Genomic DNA, 27481 nt, shown 5'->3' on the forward strand with positions numbered 1-27481 from the left:
AGACCCTTAATATGCCCCCCAATCTTGGTTCTCAGAACTCTGAAAGCCAAGTTTAAATACTCAAGGCAGGAAATCAGAGGATTCCTCTGTAGAGACTCTAAACAACCCCTTATAAAAGAACTATAGCTGTGGACACCTGAGTTCTTCCTGTAGGAAATCACTGCTCTCCTATGGACCATGCACCAACTGACATGTTCTGCTCTGACATCCAGAGACTCCACTCAGCCCGTCAGGACCTGTTTCAAGTTTGTACTTAAGTCCATGAAAGGATCCAAGTACAAACAGAAAAAAGAAAACAATGCAGGGAATAATAGAAAACACTAGAAAAACTATCATGCTCTCAAAATAAGATGTCATATCATCCAAAGTAGAATGAACTATTATTTTAAAAAAGAAAAAGGCAGCAATCAGGAAAGAAAAAAAAAAAAAACATAAAATCTCTTAAAAACAAAATATGTAATAGCTAAAGAAAAAAAATCAGCAGTGGTACATACTCAAAGTTATACTTAAGGAGAATATCCAAAAAGTAGAAAAAAAATTGATTAAAAGAATGAAAATACAGAAACGAGTTCACAAACAAGAATTAATTTAGCCACTGCCTGTCTTGTAATAGATATTGACAGAGAGAGAGGATTGGAGGTAGGAAATTACTAAATAATAACTTCAAGTTCATTTTTAGAATTAGTACATGACTTTTCAGATCTGAAGAAACCAGTGGTGTTCACAAAAATAAATGGGAGGGAAAAAAATCATCAAAAAAGTTCAGAATAGAAAAGACAAGAGAGTATCCTACATACTTCCAGGGAGAAGAAAGAAAAAGAGTCACCTACAAAGGACTAAGAACCAGAATAGACTATGACCTCAGTATCAAATCCTGAAAACTAGAATTCAGTGGAGCAGTGGCTCTCAAATGCCCACATCCTCCACCAAGAAAGAGGAAAGAAAATGACACCTTGGAAAATAGGTCACCTTGGAAAATAGGAAAAAGAGAAAAAAAATCCCAGCTTGCCAGTAAAAAAAAATTCTGGAATATCAGCTTATACATCCCCATCTAAAGTACAACTAGTGCAGCAGACAGCTGCATTCAAATTGTAGGTAGAAGGCAGGGTGTCTTCAAACCAAGTACTTGCAACAAGCAAGACCTGAAAGCATGATGATCGTGTTCCACACGTTAGGAGAAGATTTTCAGTTCTGCAGGAGTATTTGGAAATGAATTAGTGATAGAGCCATAAAAATCATGCAAGCCATGAAACAGGGCAATTATTAAGTCCAGGAAAGATAAGAATGGACATAAATGTATAAAACCTTGCATCGTCCAGCTGTAAATATTAACAGGATCATAATGTAAATGACTTTTAATTTAAGCAAAATTGTAGAACAATTATATAGAGAAAATAAATGTATATGTGTTGGAGGGACAGTTTTCCATTCCATGTGGAAAATCAATGAAGAGGGGGAGAAAGAGGAAGAAAAAACAGAATTTTACCTGTGCCATTTAAAAACAGGCAAATGAACAATTGTAAGAGGTGAGAGTAAGCCTGTTGAGAGGAGTAAGATGGAATATTATTATTATTACTATATTTTTCCTATTAGTGTGTTATTACTATGTATTGTTGCATTTCCTGCCCTTTTCAGCCATGAATCTGTATTAATTGAATAAAAATAAAAGCAAAATTGGAACGTATTTAACATAAAATTTATAATTTGCTCAAGCTTTAAGTCTCAGCTTTACCATTTACTTTGGGAAAATCACTTCTTGTTGTCTCTGCTGCTTTGTTCACTTATTTCTTGGGCTTTATTATGCTTTTCCTCCTAAAGGAGCTAATGCAGTTGACTGATCCTACCTTAATATCTGACGTGAACCAAGGACCCCTACAACACTCATTCTCATTTCCCTCTTGAAGGAGCTAAGTTATTTGTCAGCTGTATTCAAATATTTGAAAGTGCCTTATGCAAAAGAGAGATGCAATTTGGCCTATGGATCCAAGTGATAAAAACAAGAAGCTGCAAGGCTCAAGAAAACGTATCTGGCTGAATATAAAGCACCTATATCTCAGGGTTCTCCACAGTGTAGTTTTTCAAACATAACCTGCAGACGATACAGGAGGGGTGAGATACAGCGTAGAGGTAGTGCGCACACTGCTAGGTCAACTCCTTAGCATTCTAGCTCCTTCCCTCCTATTGACAGGATGATGTTACACCCTCCTTATACTCCAGACATACAGAGACCATCAGGCAAGCAAGCTGTAGTTATTAATATGGTAGCTGCAGAGATTAGCAAGCAAAAGCAACAGGACTTGTCTGCTTTAACCATTAAAGAAAATGTAAAAAGTAGAATTAGAATGATCTGAGCCAAATTCCGCCCCATATTTAACATTGTGAAAAAATTCAAAGGCCCAATAGGTAGTAAGGGCAAAGTTCTAGCATATCCTTTGAAAGCAGGGCACTTCTCCTTAAAAAGGACTGATTTGGGACTGGCTCTTCCTGTGAACTCCATCCTTTCCTAGTCACGCATGTGCAGACCCTAATCTGTCTGTGTACTACACCGGGTTATTCCCTTCCTCGCTTTGTCTCTAAGTCCTCAACTAGCCTCCAGACTCCATTTCCCATAGGAAAAAAAGGAAAAGAGAAAGGAAAAAAAAAAAAAAAAAAAAGACTCAAAGATGGGCATTTTCTTTGTATCTCCTAGCTCCTGCCCTTTTTCTTTAACTTTGACAAGGGTAAACCCCCAAACAGGTGAAGAAAACTTACACCAAACTGCTCCTTACTCGCCCTCTCTTCCTCCTAATTTCTGTTTTGCTTTTTCTCAGATCCCTTTAATTTTCTACCTTCTCCTAACTTGCTGCCTCCACAGTCCAATCCTGACCAAACCTGCTGGTTCCCTTACCAGAATAGGAACGTGGATCCAAGATTGTATAGGAGAGAACATTGTAGCTTGGCTTTCTGGTGCTGGGCTGTATAGCCTATGTGAAGGTAGGAATGCCTCTGTAGGCCAAATCTAGCCCTTAACTCTTAGATTTATTTCGGTTGGCCACCCAATATCTAGATGATTAATTTCAGACTCTTTAGCATGACACATAAATTATTCATAATTTGACCCAGGTAACATTTTCAACCTCCTGTCCTGATCTTTTCCTACCAATCTCCCTTTGTTCCAACTACACTAAAGAGAATGCCCTTTTCCCTTCTCTCCTCTTAATTATCTCCTCCTGAAATCTCTTACACTCCCCTATTCAAATGTAGAGGGAATCCTTTTGTGTTCCCTGGCCTTTTTGCTCATACTATTAAACATGGAGTATTCTAATTTGTGTCTTTGTGAGTTTATCTTCCCTACTTGATTTCTCAAATAAAAAATTCGATTCTGTTTGGTGTTCACAGTCCCTAGCATAGGGTGTGGTTTATAGCAGAAACCCAATAAACATTATTTGAAAGAATAAAATTAATAAGTGAATGAATGAGAATATATACTGTGTATGCTTTTTTAAACATTTGATCTAAAGAATTAGTCACTAAACAAAGAAAGCTTCAGTAGGCATCTTGCACATCTGGACAATTGTAATGCAAAATATTTACTTAGGAAGAGGCACAAAGACATGGTCTCTTTTCTTGTTGAAATAGAAAAATTTTTGTTTCAAGCAAAATTACACTGAAAAAGTGTAACTGTCTACAGTGTAAGAGACTAAGTATGTATCTTTGGGGACATTCTCCTGTCTTTTTATATTACAAGAGTAAACAAGATTTAAACCAAGCAGTCAGTGTGATGATGTTTTCAGACAGCTAATAAAGAGGAAGATTAGAGAGCTGGATAAAATGGCAGGTGCCTCTGCAGATTCCACGTCTTACACATTAAACACAGAACAAAGTGATGCTGGTTTCCAAAAGACCACTGAAAGTGCTTGATGTCAGCTTCAGCAGCGTGGTTCCATTCTGACTGCGGTGTTCATCTTACCTTGTATCAGTTAGAAAACAACAGAGAGAAAAAAATAAACAGCAGCAGATAGTACTCAGAACAGAAACATCTAAAACAAAACCAAACTCTTATAAAACAGAATGAATTATTTCTAGTCAATCACTTGCAGCACATTCTTTGTACTCATAAAATAGACTTATATATAATAAAAATTATCTCAGAATCATCTGCAGAAGATTCTACATTCTACAAATTGTATCATAGTCTCTTGGGGTGCTTAGAAATGACTATTTTAAGATATAAGAGAAGCAAACCAAGGTGATATGGTATTTCTCCTTGTCACTGATGTGACTACCAAGAGTTATAGCCATTTTTACCCAAAGAGAAAATACAGAAAACATTGCATATTTTTTCTACCAGTGAATGTAATTACAGCTAATATTTCTTCTTTTGAACTTTCATCCCAAAGGCAACTCCAAAACTATCTCCTTTTTAGAGGTAAAAGAAACATCCAGAACATAGCATGAAGACTGTGGGCTACAACAAAAACACAAAGCAAAGAGGCATAACTTACACAATAGAGAAGGGTTTGGGTGGGGAAAGGGGAAAGGGTGAGAGTGCCTAATTTGTACTGAGCAGAAAATAATGTTATGTGTATTTGCTGACTGGTAATAATACAAAATATATATCAAACATTATTGTAGGAAAAAAAAATTACGTCTAAGGGATACAAGGCATTAATATTTGTTGAAAAGTTTATAAGTTTGTTCTAAAGAAATCCAAATAGCACATCTTATAATGTTAGACTTACTTTCAGATCTTAGACTTGGGAAAAAAAATCAAAAGGACCAAATTCTTTGTAGGAGGTGAAGCCAAGCTACCAAAGTACACAAAAACTCCCTGGTCATCAATATATATAAAACTGCTAAAGCAGTTTTAAATGTGCTCATCTGCTTAAATTTACACAAAATAATTATCAACTTCAAAGAAATTGTTTATAAAGACAGTAGTAGACATTTTAAAATATACAGTTTGTAATGAAGAATTTTTTTCAAGTGAACACATGTGTACAGTCTTGCCTCACTAGCTAATGCTAGTGACTGTGCTGATTCATGGAAATCATTAATGTGTGAACTTCTCAAAGACCTAATAAAGTCCTTGTGTTCCATCCTTTATAACTGATGGTAATGCCTGAATTTATTCATGTGTTCAAAGAAGCCTAAGCTTCTGATAATTAGTATAGCTATGTCTGCTATTATCAGAGTGACCACCGGAGAAATTAGAAATAGTTCCTGGATTGGCTCAAATCTAATCACATTCTAGCAGAGAGCGTGTCCTCTGCCTGTTCCTAGTAAACAACTGCTTATCCTCAGGCCTGGGTTTCTCATGTGCTGTTCTTCCCACCTGCTTTAGTTCTTTTCCCAGCAGGAATAATCTGTGCATGTCAGGGTTATTTCACTTGCTATTGATCTGAAAGTCAGTGGAGAATAGGCTCTGGAGATGAGCGATCTGAGCTTGAATCCCAGGTTTTCCACTTAATGTGTATGTCTTTGAATGAGTTGCTTAAAATCTATACATTTGAGTTTTCTCATCCATAAAATAGAAGGTGCAGCCTAAGAATTTCATGAATATTAAAGAGGATAATGTGTATACCATGCTTGGCCTACAGTGGATACTCAGTTGTGTTACTACAATAATTATATGATTTGCTGGGAGAGGAGGCAAAATGTGAATGTGGTTTCCAAACCCTATACATTGACCATATGTTGAAGCACCATTCTTGAGTTCTTCTTTCTCAGAAAAGGAAAATACAACAGATATCTCTTCATTTTGTTCAGATGCTGGGAGCATTAGAACCAAATTAATCATGTCAGAATAAAACATGTTTCAAAACATTGTTTTATTTTACCATAACTCCTAGAAGAATTAGAGTCCAAATCAAAGTCAAGCGATTTTTTTTTTTTTTTTTTTCTGAACAGTCTCACTCAGTTGCCTTGGTGTTGAGTTTGTGTCTTAGCTCATAGCCAACCTCAAACTCTTGGCTCAGGAGATCGTCCTGCTTCAGCCTCCCGAGTAGCTGGGACTATAGGCACCCACCACAATGCTCAGCTATTTTTAGAGATAGGCTCTTATTCTTGCTCAGGCTAGTCTCAAACTCTTGGGCTCAAGCTGGTTTCAAACTCTTGAGCTCAAGCAATCTATCCACCCTTGCCTCCCAGAGGGCTAGGATTTTCATACAAGCTGAGTTCTTCTTTGCTTTGGTTCTCTGTTATTCAATTTTTGTTCTTGATTTATTTATAATTGTATAATTTTCTTTTATATTTTACTCCTTTGGTAGCAAAACAATGAAATCCTTACCTAATTCTGAAGAAGCCCTATCAATCTCTCAATCAATCTCTCTCTCTCTCTCTCTCTCTCTCTCTCTCGCTCTCTCTCTCACACACACACACACACACAATTAATAGAATCCTATGGAAATAATAGACCTAGTTTCATCTTTTCTGGTTTCTTGGGGACCTATTTGAAACTGTACATTTCCATGCCCAGCCCTAGAGATTCTGATTCTGTAAGTCATTATGGAGTCAGGAATTTATATTTTTAAGCAAATACTATTGACTTAGGAAATTCAGATTCAGACAGTACTCTACCACCCTTAGGGAAGCAATGGCCTGTGTGGTGCAGTAGGGAAGAGACGGAAATGAGTCTGGTTTTTAAAGCAGAACCAATTGCTGTCTACGTGACCTTAGAGAATCACTCAACCTGAGATTCAGGATTCAGTTTCTTCATCTTTAAAAGAGGAGAAATCTGTAAATGTCTGGCTTACCCAACTTACAAATTTGTCATAAAAGCAAATAAAATAATATGTGTAATAAGAAAAAATATTAAATAATTAAATGTTCATCTGGTTTTTACAAACCAGAAAAAAAAGCAATATGAATTTTTTGAGGCAGATAGCATTTTTAATTTAAAAATCAAGACCCTATAACTGTAACCTCTGGCTACTCCAGATAAAATAGGTGTGATAAATCTCAGGTCATGGCTCATTAGGGGATTGTGAAATTAGTTTCCTGGTGGCCACAGAATTTTAAAATAGAATAGAATAGAATGGGATGAAATAGATTAGAATAGAACAGGATAAAACAGGATAGGATAGGATAGAATAGAATAGGAAATAATGAAGCACATTGCCCATAAGAAATTAAATCTAATAAGATGTTTAATACAGTAGTATCCCTTTACCAGTAGGGCTATGTTCTAAGACAGTAGTATTCCTTTACCAGTAGGGCTATGTTCTAAGACTAATCATATACAGGATTGTACTGAACCCTGTATATACTGTTGTTTTCCTATACATACCTATGTATGATAAAGTTTAATTTTTAAGTTAGGCACAGTAGGATATCAGCAATAATTAATAATAAAATATAATTATGACAACATGTGGCGATCATAACTGCTCTTGTACTTATGGGCCACTATTAAGTAAAATAAGGATTACTTTAACAGAAGCACTGTAATACCTCATCAATAGATAATCAAGACAGTTTCTAAGTGACTAAGGGGGTGAGTGAGACAGACTATGTGAATCCACTGGTTAAAGAGATCAGAAAATACATGAATTGCTTTTTCCTGGAATTTTACATTGACTCATTTTTGAACCATGAGACAGTGTAAAGTGAAACTATGAATAAAGGCAGATTATTGTATTTAAATCTGGTTGGTTTTGTGCTATCCTGTATCCTCTCCCGGCTTCTTCCTGTACATTTTGACTTGTGTTTGGAGATTCCACTTAGGAGTAAAAAGGAGAGGGACTGGCCAGTGTGGAAGACTTGAGGGGCAGCAAGTAGGCAGCATCCATAGGTGAGGTTATGGAAGGGAAGCAGGAATGTGAGAAAAGGGATGCGGTTAAAGGAATAGTAAATGGGAATATAATTCGACTTTCTAAACATGTGTATGTAGAAAAAAATGGTATATAGGACTATCTGCTGTTTTAGGCATCTTTTAGGGAAAGGCCAGGAAAGGCTAAACATTGCATATTTAGCACCTTCAAAAATCTTAGGCATGGCATTAGACTCCTCACATCATATAGAAAGGACTTTTGGAGCAACTTCTTGGGCTATTAAAAAAAAAAAAAGTGGAAGAAGTCAGGGAAGTGAGTTTGTATGTGCAAGCATGCTAAGCTATAAAGCACAGTGCAAAGGGAAAATAGTACTTTGTACGTACAAAGTTAGTCACTCATTCCTTGGTTCTTCTATTCCTCAGCTATTTCCACTGAAACCAAAGTCTAGGACTAAAAGATCCAGAGCCCTTTCTCGGGCTTCCAGGTTAAGGGAATAGTGCTATGACATCAGCAAGTGATTTTTGAAATTCATTTTTCACATATTAATGAAAAAATTCCCTACTTCATAAAATATCACATTTGATATATTATTTAGTGATCCCATTAATGGCTAATACTACAGATCATGTACTAAGCCATGTGCCAAGTAGTTTCCAGCTATAATCTCTTACCTTCTAGAACTTTAAAGGACAAATTTTAGGGTACATGCTTTATAGATAATTTCAGAAGTTCAAAGAGGTTAAGAAACTAACCTCAATCTTCTACCTAAGTAGTAAAGGGATAAAGCAGAATTCACACCCAGGTCTCTATAGTCATCCGTTTGCATCTCTGCCTCACTTCCTCAGCTCCTGGGGTGAACCAGGACTCGTAGATTAATTTTGGAAGGTCATTAAAATGTGTAATATTATTTCTAAGAGCCTGACTGCTAAGTCAAGCAATTAGTTTAAACAAAAATGTTGGTATTACCCAGTCTGTGCTGAAGATTCTGTGTCTTAACTATGTACATTGTATATGCATTATGCCTTTTTTTCTCTGTGGATTCTAAAAGAACTTGGTAGAAAAAGCAGCTGCTTAATTCTTTTCCCTTTTAAATGTTAATTTTGTAGCATACTCCAAAATGTATTTGCATTCTGTCACCCAAATGATAGTGATTGAGATGAAAAGAACATCATGCTAAATATGTATCTGTGATTATACAGGAAATAAAGTTAGAAAATGAATTGTGTATATATATATATATATATTTTTTTTTTTTTTGTAATTTTAGGGCCAGGGTTAAGGCCAGGATGTGTGTAGAGGAGGGTGTTACTGTTTGTTTTGCATTTGGTAATTAAGAAACTTGATGTTAATTAGGCCCCAAAATTATGCTATATGGAAGAAGAGCGTATAGTTTCCTCTGCATATCTATCTTCAGGATCTGTGTGCTGTCTGCATCCTGTAAGGGCTGAGATAGCTGTGCGTAGTTTTCAAAGTGACAGGAGCTCAGAGAACTTCTTTCCAGGTTCTCCCCCTTACTGCACGGTGAAAGTATTTTGCTTGCCTCTATCCAAAACGGTGAGAGGTGCAGAAAATGTCTTCTTTGTAGTTGATTCTTTTGCAAGTAGAAGTAGTTTGGGTTAGGTAAAGAAAATAGGCAGCAAAATGTTGATCTTCAAGGGCATCTTGCACGTGAAAATTTGCATACTGTGATTCTCCTCACTCTCCGTGGTGTCTCAAAACAATCTGGAATTAGCAAGCCTTGACAAGAGTTAATGAGAATGAACAGACTCACACAGATTCCCCTTTAGCAGCGATTGGCTTCAACCTTTACAAGGCAGGCAAATCAGCCCAAATAACCTCTTTTTTTGAGTAAATAAGATTTTCTATCACTCAATCGTTGTGTACTAGAGGGAGTCAGGTAAAGAAGCTGAACTGGAATCATGACAATAAGACCTAGAAGGGGGTTCAGTGCCTGTAGCACAGTGGTTATGGCGCCATCCACATGCACTGAGGCTGGCGGGTTCGAGCCTGCCCCCGACAGCTAAACAACAATGACAACTGTAACAAGAAAATATCCGGGCGTTGTGGTGGGCGCCTGTAGTCCCAGCTACTTGGGAGGCTGAGGCAAGAGAATCGCATAAGCCCAAAAGTTGGAGGTTACTGTGAGCTGTGATGCCATGGCACTCTACCGAAGGTGAGATAGTGAAACTCTGTCTAAAAAAAAAAAAAAAGACTTAGAGGATGTTACTGTATCCCAGGTACAGCCCTGTGATATGGGTACCACTGTCACCACCGCCTTCATTATCCTCATCCCCCTTTATAAATAAAGAAACTGAAGCACACCGAGGTTACCTGTTTCTGCCTATGGCCCATGTGCCCAGTTGCAGAGGTCATGGGCCTATGTATCTTCGCCAGTCAGAATAAAAACTACAACGTGCATCTTCAAATTCTGAGCTGCCTTGCTAAACTGCTATCATCCCCATCCCGAGACCTTTGGATGAGGGCTTGGTTATAGTTCATCACATTTTGAGCACAGTATGTGGTGAACTATTTTTTCTATTTGTGACTGATCATATGATAATAATGATTTAGAGTCTGCAATGAGCGAGGCACTATAACATAAGCCAGGAGCGATTGCTTGGCAGCTAAGGTAAACCCTGGAGCCAGGCTTGTGGAATTAGAATCTACCCACTGGCTATGTGACCCTGCAGAAGTAACAACTTCAGGTGCTTCAGCTTTCTCATCTAAAATTGGGGAAAATAATAATAATAGCTTCTTCAAAGAGTTGCTATGGGGATTAAATGAATTAATTACTGCAAATCAATTAAAGTAGTACCTGATGCATAGTAAGGGCTTGATAAGTTTTATTGTTACAGTTATTACAAAACTGTTTTCCAGGGTAAAAATTGTAAAGTCGTTTCGATGTCGTTAAAATAGTCTGGGTAGCGAAAAATGAATTATTTGGAATATATCCTTCCTGTGAACTTAGGTCAGATTTTAAAACATTAATAAAAGACTTGTAACTTTTTAAGGCCTCAATTATCCTTTTATATCTCAGATTGTATACTTTTAAAATTCCTTGATTTATTTAATTGATTTAATCCATTTATTTAACTGATATAGCTAATACGTATTGATTCCCTACTAGGTGTTTGGAACAATGAATGGAAAATTCATGCATAAAATTTGTAGAATCCATGTTTCATGAGAGGTTCCCTTCTCATTTCTACTTTATGTCTTAAAAAACATTAACATAAAATATAAATTCACACTGCACCTGTCTGTAACTGATGTTGCAGAATACAAGAAAAACGATGTCATTACTGGTTGAAATATTAATATTATTTATGGCATTTCTGTAGTTCATTTGCTAAAGGTAGAAAATGCCATTATTGAAGTGAAAATTTGACATATTATCTGTACTCAAATTCTTTCTTATATCATTTGGTTATAATTGTTTATAATCAAAGAGATGTCTCACTTTTAAAACATAACATATTTAGGGTTCTATTTGGGGTGAATATTTATCATATAGAAAAACCAGTATATCTATGATGAGTGTTATATACATTGATTCTAACACTGAGTATTTTTTTCTACTTCTAAATTAATTACAACATATACCACATAATAAATCTATGTCCCTGAAAAGACCAGGAAGTATCAGTCCCTCAAGTAAAATATTGATTTTTTATTTTTGCTTTATTCCTATGTCTGAAATACTTCTAGAGGTCTAACTAATAAAAAGCCGTATTTTTTAACTGTCCTGATTTACAGATGGTTAGTTGAAAACCTGTACAATAAGTATGCTTAACTTACTTTGCCAGGCTTGATGGCGCCATAAATAGGAAACCTTGACATACTTATCTGTTTTAACTTCTAATTCTCCCAACTGCTCACCAAGATCTCTGCTTCTGAGATAGATTACAGCAAATGACATGTACCTCTCTGGAATGTATTAGCACCACATTCATTTAGGGAAACTGATTACATAGGAGCATAGGTAAGTATATTTGAATAATTAATATGCATTTTAACTATGAAGTCAGTGTATACCGCTTATAAATTTTGTTGAGCGACTTTTTTTTTCTTTTCTTTTTTTTTTTGTTTTTTGTTTTTGTTTTTGGCAGGGGCTAGGTTTGAACCCGCCACCTCCAGCATATGGGACTGGCGCCCTACTCCTTGAGCCACAGGCGCCACCCATTGTTGAGCGACTTTTACTCCTGCTCCCATATTTTGTTTCAATAAATTATGTCATCACTCAGTGGAAGAAGTAAACTTGCCTAGTATTTCCCCTGGGGTTAGAAATAGGATCCAATAGTAAGAGCCGTTGAGAGAAAGATTTCTGCTCAACAGAAGGATTAGCTTTCTGATAATTAAAACTGTCTAACAGTGGAGAAATGACCACCTGTCACAGAGATTATTCAGACTGGGTAATTATTATCTAGGAATGTGGTAGACGGGATAACTCTAGTGGTAGAAAACTTAATTAAATGATTTCTATATTTCCTTATAATTCTAGGATTTTGATTTTGATTGTGGAAGTTCTTGTTTAGCCTAAAATTGTTTTCCATGAGAAAACAGCTGCATAGTATAGTAGGTTAAAAACACCAATTTTGGATAAGATATGGACCTTACTGCCACTGACTATAAGATACTATTCAGCTTTCTTTTTTTAAATAAATGGTAACTATGTACAATGTGCTGATTTGATATACAATGTGGAATGCTTATGTCAGACTGATTAATATAACTATCATCTCACTTATTTGTTGTGTCAGACATTTATACTATACTCTTAGTAGTTTTGAAATATACCATTGCTTTACGCACAATCGGTGAGTTCCCACCAAATACCCTTCCTCCTCCCGCCTCACCCCTCCCCTCCACTCTCCTTTCTCTCCCCTCCTTCTTTCTGGACTTTAGTTGTATTTTATCATTCGTAAAATGAAAATTATGAAACCAATATATCACAACCTACCTATTAGTTAGAGATCTAACTAATAAAAAGCCGTATTTTTTAACTGTCCCGATTTACAGATGGTTAGTTGAAAACCTGTACGATAAGTATGCTTAACTTACTTTGCCAATAGTGTTGAGTACATTGGATAGTTTTTTTTTTTTTCCCATTAGTGAGATACTTTACTAACAAGGACATGTTTCAGTTCCATCCATGTAAATGTTAAAGCTGTAAAGTCTCCATCCTTCTTTATGGCTGCATAGTATTCTGTGGTATACATATTCAGCTTTCTTACAGACATTTTCTGCAACTTCAAGAAAGCACAATCTAAGAAGGGGATTGTGGGGATTGAGTTGAAATACGTCAGAGTATCTTATGTGTACTAGGTATTTATAATGTGAACTTGGTCTGGGTCTACAGACCTCAGAGGTCATGTCTTTCAAAAGATATGCAGAGAAATTATTGAGAAATGAACACTGTTTTGAACTAGGAAAACAACTCAATTGAATGATAGTCAAAGATTTTTTTTAACCTTTAAATCTATAATGCCATTGGACGAATTTGCTACATGTTTAGTCCATAATGGCCAGAAGCAAATATCTTAGTGACAGATATATGACAATTAAGACACTTTAGAAACCACAAACATGAAGGATTCACAGTTGATCTTTTTCTTTCGGAGGTAATTTTATAATCTATGGCTAGACCAATAGCTTTTTATAGATGCTAGAAGAGACTAAAAAGCAAATTAAAGGCTAAAAGCATCATTGTAATATCCTGGGAATCTGGAAATCACGTAATCTCTCAGTTCAGGTTTAATACCATCTGCCAGGCCAACTTTACCTGACCAGTTTTAAGATTCTTGTGCATATGTACAGTACGACGGTACTCATGCTTGCTGCGATGAAGTGATAGATGTTTCTTCTTTGTGCACACATACACAGACATCAATGCAGGTCATGTTTCCCAGAGAGTACAGTGTGAGTGTTATGTGCAGATCCTACACATAAACAATCTCTCTTAGCCCTTAGGTTTCAGTCTTTCACTGTGAACCCTCCCAGAGCTTGCTGATCAGCATGCAGAGCCAAGTTACAGAGAAGTACACCGGAAGTCTCTAGGGCACTCTGTTCATCTGTGGCAGGGGAAAAAGGATCCATATATAATTTGCAGACCCATCCTCACTTGTTTTCCTCAAGAAGCCTTTTGTTGTTACCTCAGAAGTGGAAATAGATGTTTTTGTGCTGGTGTCTAACACATTTAGGCAGAGAATACAAAATGTTCAGCGATTTACTTTAGGGTCAAAAGTTATTTGGGGAAAAAAGACATTTCCAAGATAGGGGACATGCATACACACACACAGTCAGACAGAGATAGACATAGACGGAAAGAGAGAGAGAGATACATTTGGGATCTGAGATTTGTAATACTGGAGAAATGAGGGAGAAAAATACATGCTGTCCCAACAGCCACCATACACAGGGAAAATGGAAAGTTATAAAATGTACCTTTACTTACAAAATACTCATTACAAAGAGGTGGCCAACACATAGAGAATATTTTGTAAATATTTTGCAAAATTCTATAATGAATATTTTGTAAACAAAAGTTCATTTAGCCACAATTTCCTATGTATCCCTATGTATACTGACTTTTGGAACAACATGTAGCAGTTTAAAACAGATTACTAGAATTGTAGAAGTCTATCTATCAGACTGATGTGTTCAAAAGATGAATGACCTCTAGCCTAAAGTTAGAATAATTTCTCTTTCTACTTGAGGTAGCTTTGGAATTTGGGGGTGGGGGGTTTTTGGCACCATTAATAAATGAGCACATTTGTTTTTAAATGTGTTAAATCACAATACGATCTGCTGCATTCAAAAGGCCCCAGTTTGCAATACAAATTCAGCTCTGCAAAACAAGAAGCTGTTCAAACCTCAGCACTTCATTTTTCACATGATCCCAGATTTTATTTGGCTGCTTTTCGCTACTAACACAACATACGTCCTATCAAATTCATTGTGAATTAGAAGATGAAAGGTGTGAAGTTATATTAAAAGAGTTTTTGATGTAAATTTATATATGGTAGGACAAATTTTTAAGAAATGACTTATAAAAACTTTCCAAAATGCGTAACTTGTTTGCTAATGGTCAAATGGAGGGTATAAAATTTGTATGGGATTGTTTTGTTTGTTTGAAGTGCTGAAGATATTTAAAGTGACCAAAAATAGCTTTCAAAATAACATTTTAAAAACTCACTTCACCCTATTTGTATTGAGCATGAATTGAAATTTCACTTAAATCCTACTGTTTGAAGATTTCCACATTTGGAAGAATTAAGAAGTAAAATTATCTTTAGATATATGAAGTTTTAGCCATTATATGCTATCATTTGTATATGTACTTTTAGAACCGTAGGTAGTATTTTGTGAAATGTTTATGAGCCTAATCATAATTTCTATCTCTGAAATATTATGTTAAAGTGATTTGCATATTTATATACAAATTAATAATAATTAATATCAACATGAGACATCTTTATCCTTCCCAAATTTATTGGTATAAACCCTATATCTCCTAAAACAAAAAGCTTAAATGTTTGAAAATTTAAGTCTTAATAATTTTAGTGAGAATTCATGATGTGAATGACATTTTCCTTTTATGAAAAGATGTATTTTTTCAGATTACAATCTCTGTTTATATTCCTTATATCTATAATCGTATGACTTATTTACCTGGAAACTTGTGGAATACTTACAGTTTTAAGAGTAACTTACTTCAACACATTGAGGATCATTGGTATATTTTACATTCAAAGTCTTGCAATGGATATTTTCATCAATGATAATGTTTACCTCAAGAGAGGCAGTAACCACAGAGTGGAAACATCCTTGAGCTGGACAGGATGCTGGACCCTTCTCAGTAGTAACACTAAGCAGTCAGGACATTTGTAATTATACGTCAGTGTTTGTCTTTCCACTTGAGTGGTTCTTACCCTTGGAAGACCATTGGAATTACTGTACACCTTTAAAAATATAATAGTGTTGTTTGGAGGAGAGACTCTTATTCAGTTATTTCCAGAGTAAAGTCTGGAGATGAAGATTTTTAAAAACTATTAACTTAGGCGCGATGCCTGTGGTTCAAAGGGGTATGGCACCGGCCCCATATGCCTGGGTGGCGGGTTCAAACCCAGTCCTGGCCAAAAACCGCAAAAAAAAAAAAAAAAAAGCCTATTAACTTAGCTCATTCTGACATGGAGCTAAGAAAATTGTGCATTGACTATAAATTCAATGATAGGGGAATCCTTGTCCTCAATGAACAGCTTAAGCCTGGTACAAGGTAGGCTCTAGTTATGGATGGAAGGATGATGGATGCATGGTCTGTACAAGTTCTCCTACCTTTCTAGGTCTTTTTTTTTTTTTTTTTTTTTTTTTATTCCTTGCAGTTTTTGGCCAGGGCCAAGTTTGAACTTGCCACCTCCCGTATATGGGGAGGTGCCCTACTCCTTGAGCCACAGGCGCCACCCACCTTTCTAGGTCTTAATTTTCAGGCCCATACTAAGAAAGTTTAACTCGTTCTTGTAATCAAGTAATTTTCCTGAGCGTCTATAGTAATGTGCCCACCCATTCGTTCTCTCCTAACTTGTAAGGACTTGATTGGCAGGAACTACAAATTTTTAAATTAACTAATAAAGCTTGTAATAAGTTTAATAGTTTTTTTCTAAATTAAATTATAATTGTATATCTTTTATAAAATCTGTAGAAATTTTCAATCTTTTATTCTTTTAAATGTAACTGGATTCACACGTTATATCCTTAAAGGAAAAATATTAAGATTATAGTTTGTATCTAAAAAAAAAAAGTAACATTTTAATTCCTGATAAATCAGAAGTCTATGAAAGATACTTTTAGTTACCCAAATCATTTAGTGATAACTTTATTTCTTTAAAGAAGACGTTATTTATGAATCTTTTTTGTTTGTTTATTTTGTCAAGTAACGATATTTTAATTGTGGTTGCTGTCATGATACATTTTGGGGGAATTATTTAAATGCAAATTTTGCTGTTTTGTTTAGGAAACACTTTAATCTTTCTCATTGTCACCCTTGAGAAACTGAGTCTCAAATCTTACAGAAGCAATAAAACTTTGTACATTATGAATTGTGTTTGGAAAGTCATGTGCATAGGCCACATTAGTGATTTTATTACAATAATGAGAGTCAAGAGGATTTTCTTTGGTAAAAGAGTATTGGGCAAAATTCAAATGTGAATTCAAAGCAACCTTAGGCTTCATTGAAAGCTTGTTTTTTTTTTTTTGTTTTTTTTTTTTAAGTCGTCCTTCGAAATGCCCATTTTGTGATGAAATTTTAGAGGAATTTAACTTGAATTGCTCAGCACTATATAATTAATCACACTCAAGTCAATTACATTTAGTAATTGATCTAAGCCTGCTAGTTTAATACAAGGTTGCAATAGGTTTACCCTATACCTGAATAGGTCCTTCTAGTCTGCTAGTGGGTTGATGTGTATTAGCTAATAAAATTGAGAGGTTTTCCAAACATTTTCAGATCATAATACCATTAGCATCTCAGTAATATTTTCGTGGCAAAAGACATATTTAAAAGTTGTATTTATCGAATACTTAGCCCCAGATAACTTTATAAGTATTTACATCCTAACAACTTGGCAGCTATTTGGCAAAAAGTACATGTAAGTTAAAAGAAAACATTTAATTCCATTCAAAAATAACCACAATTACTAACTAGATGTGTGTGCCTATTGGGGACCACACAGCTTCTCAGCACCTAGACTCAGATGGGATGCTGCCCTTCTGATTTCCTGTTCCAAATCCATTCTCAAGGGATACTTGCATTTTATCACATCAGCCCATAAAAGACCAGTTTTACAAAGATAAAACATTATCAAAGAGAATGAAGCAAGAGCAAATGTTGAGCCTTGAACTATGCAAGCTAATAGTTGGTCCAATATCAAACTAGACGGCTGGCATTCCTGTGCTTTCCTTGAAAATGTAGAGGAATCTGTGGCATCCTTGTGAATTTATTGTCTACCTTAAGATGCAATGGTACATGGTTTGGGAACTGCGAGTGGGTAAGCTATGTGCTACATTAGACATATACTCTGCTATTAATTAGGCCAAATGTTAGGCAACAGGGTGTAGGTAACAGGCAATGTAAATTTAATTTTCTAAATCCTTGAGTCTTTATTAGCTGATACTATCTGTGTTCAAACAAGTATCTTTCTAAGAGCAAATATTGGTGCTGCTTTTTCAGTTACATATTTTTAAATTGAATGACCTGTTTAGTGAGAATAGAGCTCAATGCACAGGAATTTAATTTGATGCAGAAAAGCAAGCGAAAACAAATAAAAGTACTATCTAATCCCATGATTCAGGAATAAACAGCCTCAATATATGTGGTATTTCTATCCAAATTTTTTTTCCTGACATGGATAAACATACTCATTTTTCTTTACCTGTTTTTATAAAAAATATTTTCTTACCATTTTACAGTGGACTTTATTCACTTAATTGTATAGCCACATATTTTAGATATTTTTCCTACTTCTTTAAGTACCTCTGTTTTATAAGGGAAAATTTTTTCTTAGTATGAATATGATCTCCTGTATTCAACCGCTGACACTTCATTTTCTCTGGTGATTTTTCTGTCTCCTTATCTTTACATGAAGATATGAATATACCTTGTATATGGATTATTTTTCAGCTATGAAATGCAATCTGTCAAGAATTATTTAGGGTCACTGTTCTATCTTTTTGTTGTTGTTGTTACAAGTAATGTTAAAATTGTATTACAAATTATGTTAAATTTTATTTGCTTAGCATTTAGTGTTTACATGTATTGCAAACTTTCTTTGACAACCTACAGGGTCCCAGTGATTTGCAGAGCTTGGGAAAGGACTACAGACAGGAAGAGACATTACTTGGGGCAGGAGAAACTTTTTTTTTTTTTTTTCCAGGGAAAAATTTCCCTTTGAAAGTCAGCCTTGGCACAAATGCCTGTCCCTTCTTACTGCCTGATGGAGGCGTTTCCTTCATAGTGTTTCCTGTTTACCTTACCAAGTAATCTTACCACCTGTAGACTGAGGGCTGGCTGTGAGCATCTCTGTGACTTCCACGACCCATAGATAATGACAGTTAGTAGAAATTCCTTTTTTTAATTTTAAAATAATGGGATACAAGTGCTACATGGGTGAGATGAATCATGCTGAAGTCAGGACTCTCAATGTTCCCATCATCACAGAAGTGTACATTGTACCTCAGAAGTGTGTTTTTAACATCATCCTAAGAGAAGTATCCCAGCAATGGAAAAAAACAAACATCACGTGTTCTCACTAAGACACGGGTGCCAAACCATGAGTGGAAATTCTCCATGTGTGTTCTACAGAGATAGTGAGGAGCCCAGTGCCCACTTGTTTCTCACCTGTGCTTTCCTGTCTGAGGCCTCAAGAATGCAGACACATGGTTAATTTCAGGTCTTTTAACTAGTTTTCAGCAAGATTATAGTTTTTTTGTCAATTATGTTGATCAAATCAACAACTTTAATTCCTCAAGTGATGAGGAATTAAATGGAGTTTAGACTCAAAGGTGAGTTTAAATTCTCACGTCAGTCCCTAGAGTATTTTTATTACCATGTCTCTAAATAGTTATACAGTAGTCTATGTATGTAGGGCAATCTATGGCTTTTCAGCTTTTTTTATTTGCCAGAAGCCCACTTTTGCCTAAGACTTCTTGTCCGTCTTACTTTTAATACTAATTTAATCAATAGGCACAATAGGCACTGCCAGAGCTCGGCAGTCCAAGAAATGGAAGAGATGGGTATGATTTTAATGTTTGTTTGGGAGGAGTGTGTGTGTGTGTGCATTGCATTTGCTGTTATTGGCAATTTATGTAATAGACTATAAATAAAAATGTAAGTGTAAGTTGTCATTATGTCATAATCCTTTGTGACCTGGTCCATACTCTGACTACCCTGAATGGTATTCTGGATTTCCAAACAGACAATACTTACTTATTTGTTTGACCTGGTGCTTTCCTATTTCCTAATGATGACAGCTGATTGTCATATGGTTTATAGAATGACCATGTGGAAAAACCTAAGTTCTGATTAGAGCAGATCCTTAAATCCATTTTGCAATCCCTCAGAAATCATCGTCCACCGAACAGCAGGCATTGGCTGCCATTGAATGTATTGCGATAAAGTCACTCACCTGAAACAAGCAGGAGGATTTGAACACCAGGAGCAGCAAGACCAGTTCCGGCTGGTTTTGTTGTTGTTTTGTTTTGTTTAAGTGGGAAGACAATGCTCAGTCACGGAAGTGTTTTGTTTTTTCCCTAATTGCTCCTGTTTCTGAAGGAGAAGAAGGAGTATATTTTAACCACACAGAATCATTTTCAAACATTAAACTATATTTACATTACATTTGTAAGTCCTTCACTCACACAAATTCCTCTATGATATTTTTTAGTTAGTTGACTGTTCCCCACCCACACCCACCCCAAACCATACTTATGGAAGGTCATTTTGGGATAGAAAAACCTAACTATCAATGAATTGAATCTTAATTTTTTTTTTTTTTTTGAGGCAGAGTCTCACTCTGTTGCCTTGGGTGCTATATCATCAGCCTAGCTCACAGCAACATCACACTTCTTGGTTCAAGCATTCCTCCTGCCTCAGCCTCCCCAGTAGCTGGGACTACAGATACCCATCACAATATCCTGCTAATTTTTCTATTTTTAGTACACCTGGGGTCTTGCTCTTGCTCAGGATGTTCTTAAATTCTTGAGCCCATCTCTGCCTCCCAGAGTGCTAGAATTATAGGTATACACTAGCCACCGTGCCCAGCCTTGAATCCCAACATTTTATTTTTTATTTATTTTTTTATTTTTTTTGTAGAGACAGAGTCTCACTGTACCACCCTCAGGTAGAGTGCCGTGGCGTTACATGTCTCACAGCAACCTCTAACTCTTGGGCTTACGCGATTCTCCTGCCTCAGCCTCCCGAGCAGCTGGGACCACAGGCGCCCGCCACAACGCCCGGCTATTTTTTTTTTGTTGCAGTTTGGCCGGGGCTGGGTTTGAACCCGCCACCCTCGGCATATGGGGCCGGCGCCCTACTCACTGAGCCACAGGCGCCGCCCGAATCCCAACATTTTAGATGAGAAGAAAAGGACAGAGAGGATATTCGACGAAAGTTCTAAAGCTAAAAGCAGCTAAGAGGAGACCCAACACCAGGTTTTAGCTCCCAGTATGGGCCGTGCCTGGTGGGGGTGGGTCCGCGCAGCACTGCTGAGACTGCAGCCTGCGTCTCTGTTGCAGGAGGCCTGAGGAGGTGGGCGTGCCACATACGGATGAAGTGTCTTGTTTATCAGACTATTAACTACCTCCTTATATATAGGATCTGAGATTTCTTCCAGTAAAAATACCAATATGACCATGGAAAAATAAACACTAAAAGATAAAAGACAAGAAGATGAGCGAGAAGAGAAGATGGAAACAGAGCGGGCTGAAGAGGTGAGCACGGCTAAGAGCAGGAGTTTTCTGACAGGAAAGGAAGACTAGTCATTTCTGTAGTCAGCGTTTTTCAGAGAGAAGAGAGCTAACATATAGTGCCTCAAAAGAAGCAGAACTTCTCTAGTGTTCACAAACGTTTTTTTCTTCCCTTTTTGGTATATAGAATTATGTTATAGAAAAGACTTGAACCTTCATCGTAATTATCCACTATTCATCCTAACTCTATCCTATAGAACAGCGGTTCTCAACCTGTGGGTCGCAACCCCTGTGGGGGTCGAATAACCCTTTCCAGAGGTCGCCTAGAACATCCTGCATATCAGAGCTTTACATTACAACTCATAACAGTAGCAAAATTATAGTTACGAAGTAGCAACGAAAATAATTTTATGGTTGGGGAGGTCACCACAACATCAGGAACTGTATTAAAGGGTTGCGGCATTAAGAAGGTTAAAAACCACTGCTGTAGGAAGAAAGGAGGTGACAGATGTGTAACTAGTCACAGATTCTGTCTGAGGCTGGTTAAACATTCCATTGTGGGTACATGTTGTGGATTTTATCATTTGCAAAAACGTCAAGCTAAAGACGACTGATTTCTGTGAACTATGTGTTAGAGTGCAAAGAGTTAAATAGTTGTTTTGTTTTGTTTCAGGTTATTGTGGCAGTACAAATAACCAGGTCACAACATTTCAGTTTGTTATGCAGAGTCCCTCTTGTAGTTGTGTTCCATACCCACAGGGTGTGCCATACACCCCTACCTTGTGCCCTTTAAGTATGAGCACACCAATCTCCCCTTCTCTCCCCCTCCCTCCTTCCCCATTCCCCCAACTTGAATAGAATTAAGTTTTTCCCCTATGCAGGCATGTGTTAGATTGTCTACTGGCTTCATAATAAAATTGAGTACATTAGATATTTGCTTTCCCATTCTTGTGATACTTTACTAAGAAGAATGTGTTTCAACTCTATCCAGGTTAATACAAAAAAATGTAAAGTCCCCATCTTTTTTTATGACTGAAAAGTACTCCATGGTATACATATGCCACAGTGTGTTAATCCATTCCTGAGTTGGTGGACATTTATGTTGTTTCTACATCTTGGGGATTGTAAATTGAGCTGCAATAAACATTCTAGTGCAAACATTCTAGACATTCTATTATAAATGTCTTTATGATAAAATGATTTCTTTTTCTTTTGGGTAGATGCTGGGTTGTGGGCTTATGGGTTTAAATGGGAGGTCGACTTTGAGTTCTTTGAGTATTATCCATACTTCTTTCCAAAGAGGTTATATTAGTTTGCAGTGCTATCAACAGTATAAAAGCGTCCTTCTCACTCCACGCCTGCACCAGCGTCTGCAGCTCTGGAACTTTGTGATGTGGGCTATTCTCACTGGAGATAGTGGGTAGTTTTGATTTGCATTTCTCTGATGATTAGGGAAGAAGAGCAGTTTTTTCATATTTCTTAGCCATTCATCTGTCTTCCTCAGAGAAGGTTCTGTTCATGTCTCCTGCCCAGTAATAGATGGGATTGCTTCCACTTTTTTGTTGACTAATTTGAGTTTTTATAGATCCAAGATATGAAGCCTTTGTCAGAATCATAACATGAAAATGTCTTTTCCCATTCTGAAGGTTCTCTATTTGCTTTAATTATAGTGTCCTTAGGTATACAAAAGCTTTTCAGTTTAATTAAATCCTATTTGTTTATTTTTTGTTGTTGCAATTGCCACTAAAGTCTTCTTCATAAAATCTTTCCTCAGGATGACATCAGTTTTCCCCACACTTTCTTATAGGGTTTTTATCATTTTATGTCTTCAATTTAAATCTTTTATCCATCTTGAGTCAATTTTTGGAAGTGGTGAAAGGTGTGGGCCCAATCGCAGTCTTTTACTCATGGATATCCAATTCTCCCAGAACCTTTTATTGAATAGGGGTTATTTTCCCCATTATTTGCTTTCTTTGGTTTGTCAAAGATCAGATGGCTATAAGAGACTGGTTTCATATCTTGGTTTTCTATTTGTTTCCAAATGTCTACATTTCTATTTTTGTGCCAATACCATGCTGGGTTTTTTTTTGTGTGTGTGGTTTTTTTTTTTGTTGTTGTTATTGTTGTTTGTTTTGCAGTTTTTGGCTGGGACTGGGTTTGAACTCACCACCTCTGTCATATGGGGCCAGTGCCCTACTCCTTTGAGCCACAGGTACCACCCAATACCATGCTGTTTTGATCACTGTGGACTATAATATAACCTAAGTCTGGTAGAGTGATACCTCAGGCTTTGTTTTTATTACTAAAAGTTGCCTTGGCTATATGGGGGTTTTGCTGGTTTCATACAAAACAAAGAACAGTTTTTCCAGTTCTTCAAAGTATAATGTTGCTATTTTAATAGGAATTGCATTGAATTTTTAGATTGCTTTGGGTAGAATAGATATTTAACGATGTTTATTCTTCCCACCCAAGTGCATGATATGCTCTTCAATTTGTTAATGTCTTCTGCTATTTCTTTTCTTAGGTTTTCATAATTCTCTTTGGAGATGTCCTTCACCTCTTTTGTTTAGTATATTCCCAGCTATTTCATTTTCTTTGAAGCTACTGTGAAGGGAATTGTATCTTTGATCAGCTTCTCAACTGGGCTGTTATTGGCATATATATACTAGGCTACTGATTTGTGGACATTGATTTTATACCCTACACTTTACTGTATTTCTTGATCACTTCTAGGAGTCTTGTGGTTGAATATCTAGGTTTTCTAAGTGTATGATCATATCATCAGCAAAGAGCAAGAGTTTGACTTCCTCTGCTCCCATGTGGATGGCCTTTATAGCCTTCTCTTGCCTGATTGCATTAGCTAGAACTTCCAGCACTATATTGAATAGTAGTGGTGATAAAGGACATCCTTACCTGGTTCATGTCTAACTAGAAAAGCATTCAGTTTTACTCCCTTCAGTATGATGTCAGCTGTAGCTTTGTCATGGATGGCTTCAATCACTTTAAGAAATGTGCCACCTATGCCTATATTCTTAGTGTTTTTGTTAGAAAAGGATGTTGAGGGCGGCGCCTGTGGCTCAGTCGGTAAGACGCCGGCCCCATATACCGAGGGTGGCGGGTTCAAACCCTGCCTAGGCCAAACTGCAACCAAAAAATAGCCAGGTGTTGTTGCGGGCGCCTGTAGTCCCAGCTACTTGGGAGGCTGAGGCAAGAGAATCACTTAAGCCCAGAAGTTGGAGGTTGCTGTGAGCTGTGTGAGGCCACGGCATTCTACCAAGGGCCATAAAGTGAGACTCTGTCTCTACAAAAAAAAAAAAGAAAGAAAAGGATGCTGAATTTTATCAAATGCTTTTTTTGCATCAATTGAGAGGATTATATGGTCTTTGTTTTTGCTTCTAATGATATGGTTAATTACATTTATAGATTTGTGTATGTCAAACTAGCCTTGCATCCCTTGGATGAAGCCTATTTGATTGTGATAAATAATTTTTTTAATGTGCAACCATAATCTATTGGCTAAGATTTTTTTTGCATCAATATGCACTACTGAAATTGGTCTGTGGTTTTACTTACTAGTTGAGCCCTTTCCTGGTTTTGGAATAAAGGTGGTGTATGCTTCATAGAATGTGTGAGGGAAGGTTCCTTTACTTCTCATTGTTTGGGAATAGGTTCTGAGTAGAGGTGCAAGCTCATCTTTGAAGGTGTGATAGAATCCTTGTGTGAAGGCATCCGGTTCAGGGATTTTATTTTGTTGGAAGCTTTTTTTATTGTTCTGCAATCTTACTACATGATATTAGTCTTTTCAAGAGATCTATTTCTTCTTGGTTAAGTCTAGGGAGATGGTATGATTTCAGGTTTTGGTCCATTTCTTCCACATTGTCAAATTTCTGGGTGAAGGTCCATTACTTAGTTTTATCCTTTGCACCATTGTGGAAGCTAGGTTTTGTTCTTTAATTTATGGGTTTTTACTTTGCTGATGGTCCATTGTGATGTTCAGTGTGGAGAATAGGTCTAAGTATTTCCTGTAGAGCTTCACTTTTTGTGGTGAATTGCCTCAATATTTGCATATCAGTAACAGATTTGATTACTCCATTCATTCATTTTGAAGCTTAGTTTAGCAGGATACAGAGTGTTGGGCTGAAAATAGTTTCATTTAGGAAAGTTAGAGGTAATGACCATTCTCTTCTGGCTTGGAAAGTGTCACCCAAATGGATCTGTCCCTGTAGATCCATTGGCACTTACTCCTGGCTGCTTCCAGAATTTTTTCCTTCTTCTTGATTTCGGACAGGTTCTCGACAGTGTGTCTTGGAGATGTTCTGTTTGTGTTGAGATAATCCACAGTTCTGTATTCCTCTCAAAGGAGTGTTTTAGAATCTTTAGTGATACCTGGGAAGTTTTCATTTATGATCTCTCTTAGTAGGGCTTTCATTCCTTTGGAACATTCTTCTTCCCTTTCAGGGATACCTATAATTCATGTTTGAACATTATGTGAAGTCCCATTATTCTCTGAGTAAATTTTCTGCTTTCTCTCTCTTCTTCTCTGCCTCTTTAACTGCCTGTTCACTTTGTCAGCATTCAATTCCCATAGAACTGGGGTTCCAAAGCTCTCAACACACTTCTCCGGAGGCCCTTTGAACAGTGCTCTTTGACAACAGGGGGGCTCTGTGTGGGTGCAGGGACTGCTTAGCTCACCCCAACAATGGCTGCTGGAGCTCAGCAGGTGTATCAGAGGTGGCCATGCACTAGAAACCCATCGTCTGTTCCCCTCATGCACAAGACCTTCCCACACTGGTGGCTGTCTGCCTGCAGCCAAGCCGATGGGAGAACCACCCTGCCCAGCATTCAACTCTGGCCACCAGATGCTGTTTGAGTTTACTTCCTGCTCTAGCAAAGAGCCCAGTCAAAAATTAAAAAACTTCAAGACAGCCCATTCCCATTCCCATTCCCAGACTTCCACGACAGAGCTGGCCAATTGGTTTCTCTACTTTCGGTGTTGGTCTTCCTCAGTTCCAGACCTCCTTGTTGGCTTGTGAAGTCTCCCACTGATTCAATGTGCCCCTAGAGTGATGATTCTGGGTAGACTCCCCCAACCAGAAGTGGCTGAAGTTCATTTTCCCCTGTCTCATTGCAAGTAGTTGGTAAGATGTCTCTAGTCCTCCATCTTCAACAGTTAAATATTTGGAGCCAGGAGGCCCGTCTAAGGATCCTCATCATCTGTGTGATAGTTACTGAAACAACATATGCTACTTTGTTCTCTTTAAGGTTGTATGTGGTTAAATTTTAAGAAGGGTTTTATAAAGTGCAAAGTTATAAACACCAAATAATTATTATTCCTTTACTCGTTGAATATTATTTTGAAAAAATGGCAGGTAAAACATGTCATGTCTTTCTGGTTATATTTAATGCTATCTTTTTCTCATTTTATTTCTCTTTGGTTGTTTTATTAGTTGCTCACATGGAGAATTGAGTCCTTATCATTATTAATGCTCTTTTTTTGGCTAATGTTCTGTCTGTACTGTGTTTTAGAAGTTACCATCACAAAATTGTATTTCCTGAAACAATATTATTACATCAATAAAAAAATTGATTTAAATGAGTCTAATAGTAAAATATAGTAGTAATACATGACAGAAATGAGTGGTAACCTGGTAGGTAGAAAAATATCTTTTTCTACTGTCTTTTATTATATTGCCAAAACACCTTCCCTAGTTTCTCTGTTGTAAACATATTTAAAAAATAAATAAATTGTTATAAATTGTAGGTTTTTGGTATTAATAAGGAGAAATTGGTTATAAAATGGCCCAGCCATATCTGTTGAATTAGTTGAAGATTTGTGTCACCTGAAAGCTTATTTTCCACTTATGTGAGCTCTCTTCATTCATTACACAATCTAGATAACAGTATGGAAAGATAAATTAGTCCTCGATCTCCTTAGTTTTTTCTTTTGTGATGTATTTTTCTTTAAGGACTCATTAGGTTATTTTATCACTATACATTATATTTCTCCTTTAAAAAGAATAGAGAAAATCTTCATTGCATTCTTGAACTTACTGCTAGATTTTTCTAAATACAAAATAATAATGATGACATGAAAAAATGATTCTATTACTAAAATGTCCTGTGATTCCTTCATTCATTACTGTGCTAATTAACCTAATAACAAAATTTTATATTAAAGTGTTCACTAATTTACATATTTTCTGTAATGAGCTTTCAAAACTCATGACACATCTTCATACTCTGAAGTATGAAGTTGCTATTCTATGGAGTAT

The sequence above is a fragment of the Nycticebus coucang genome, chromosome 2 (assembly GCF_027406575.1).
Source record: "Nycticebus coucang isolate mNycCou1 chromosome 2, mNycCou1.pri, whole genome shotgun sequence".
In the NCBI taxonomy this organism is placed as follows: domain Eukaryota; kingdom Metazoa; phylum Chordata; class Mammalia; order Primates; family Lorisidae; genus Nycticebus; species Nycticebus coucang.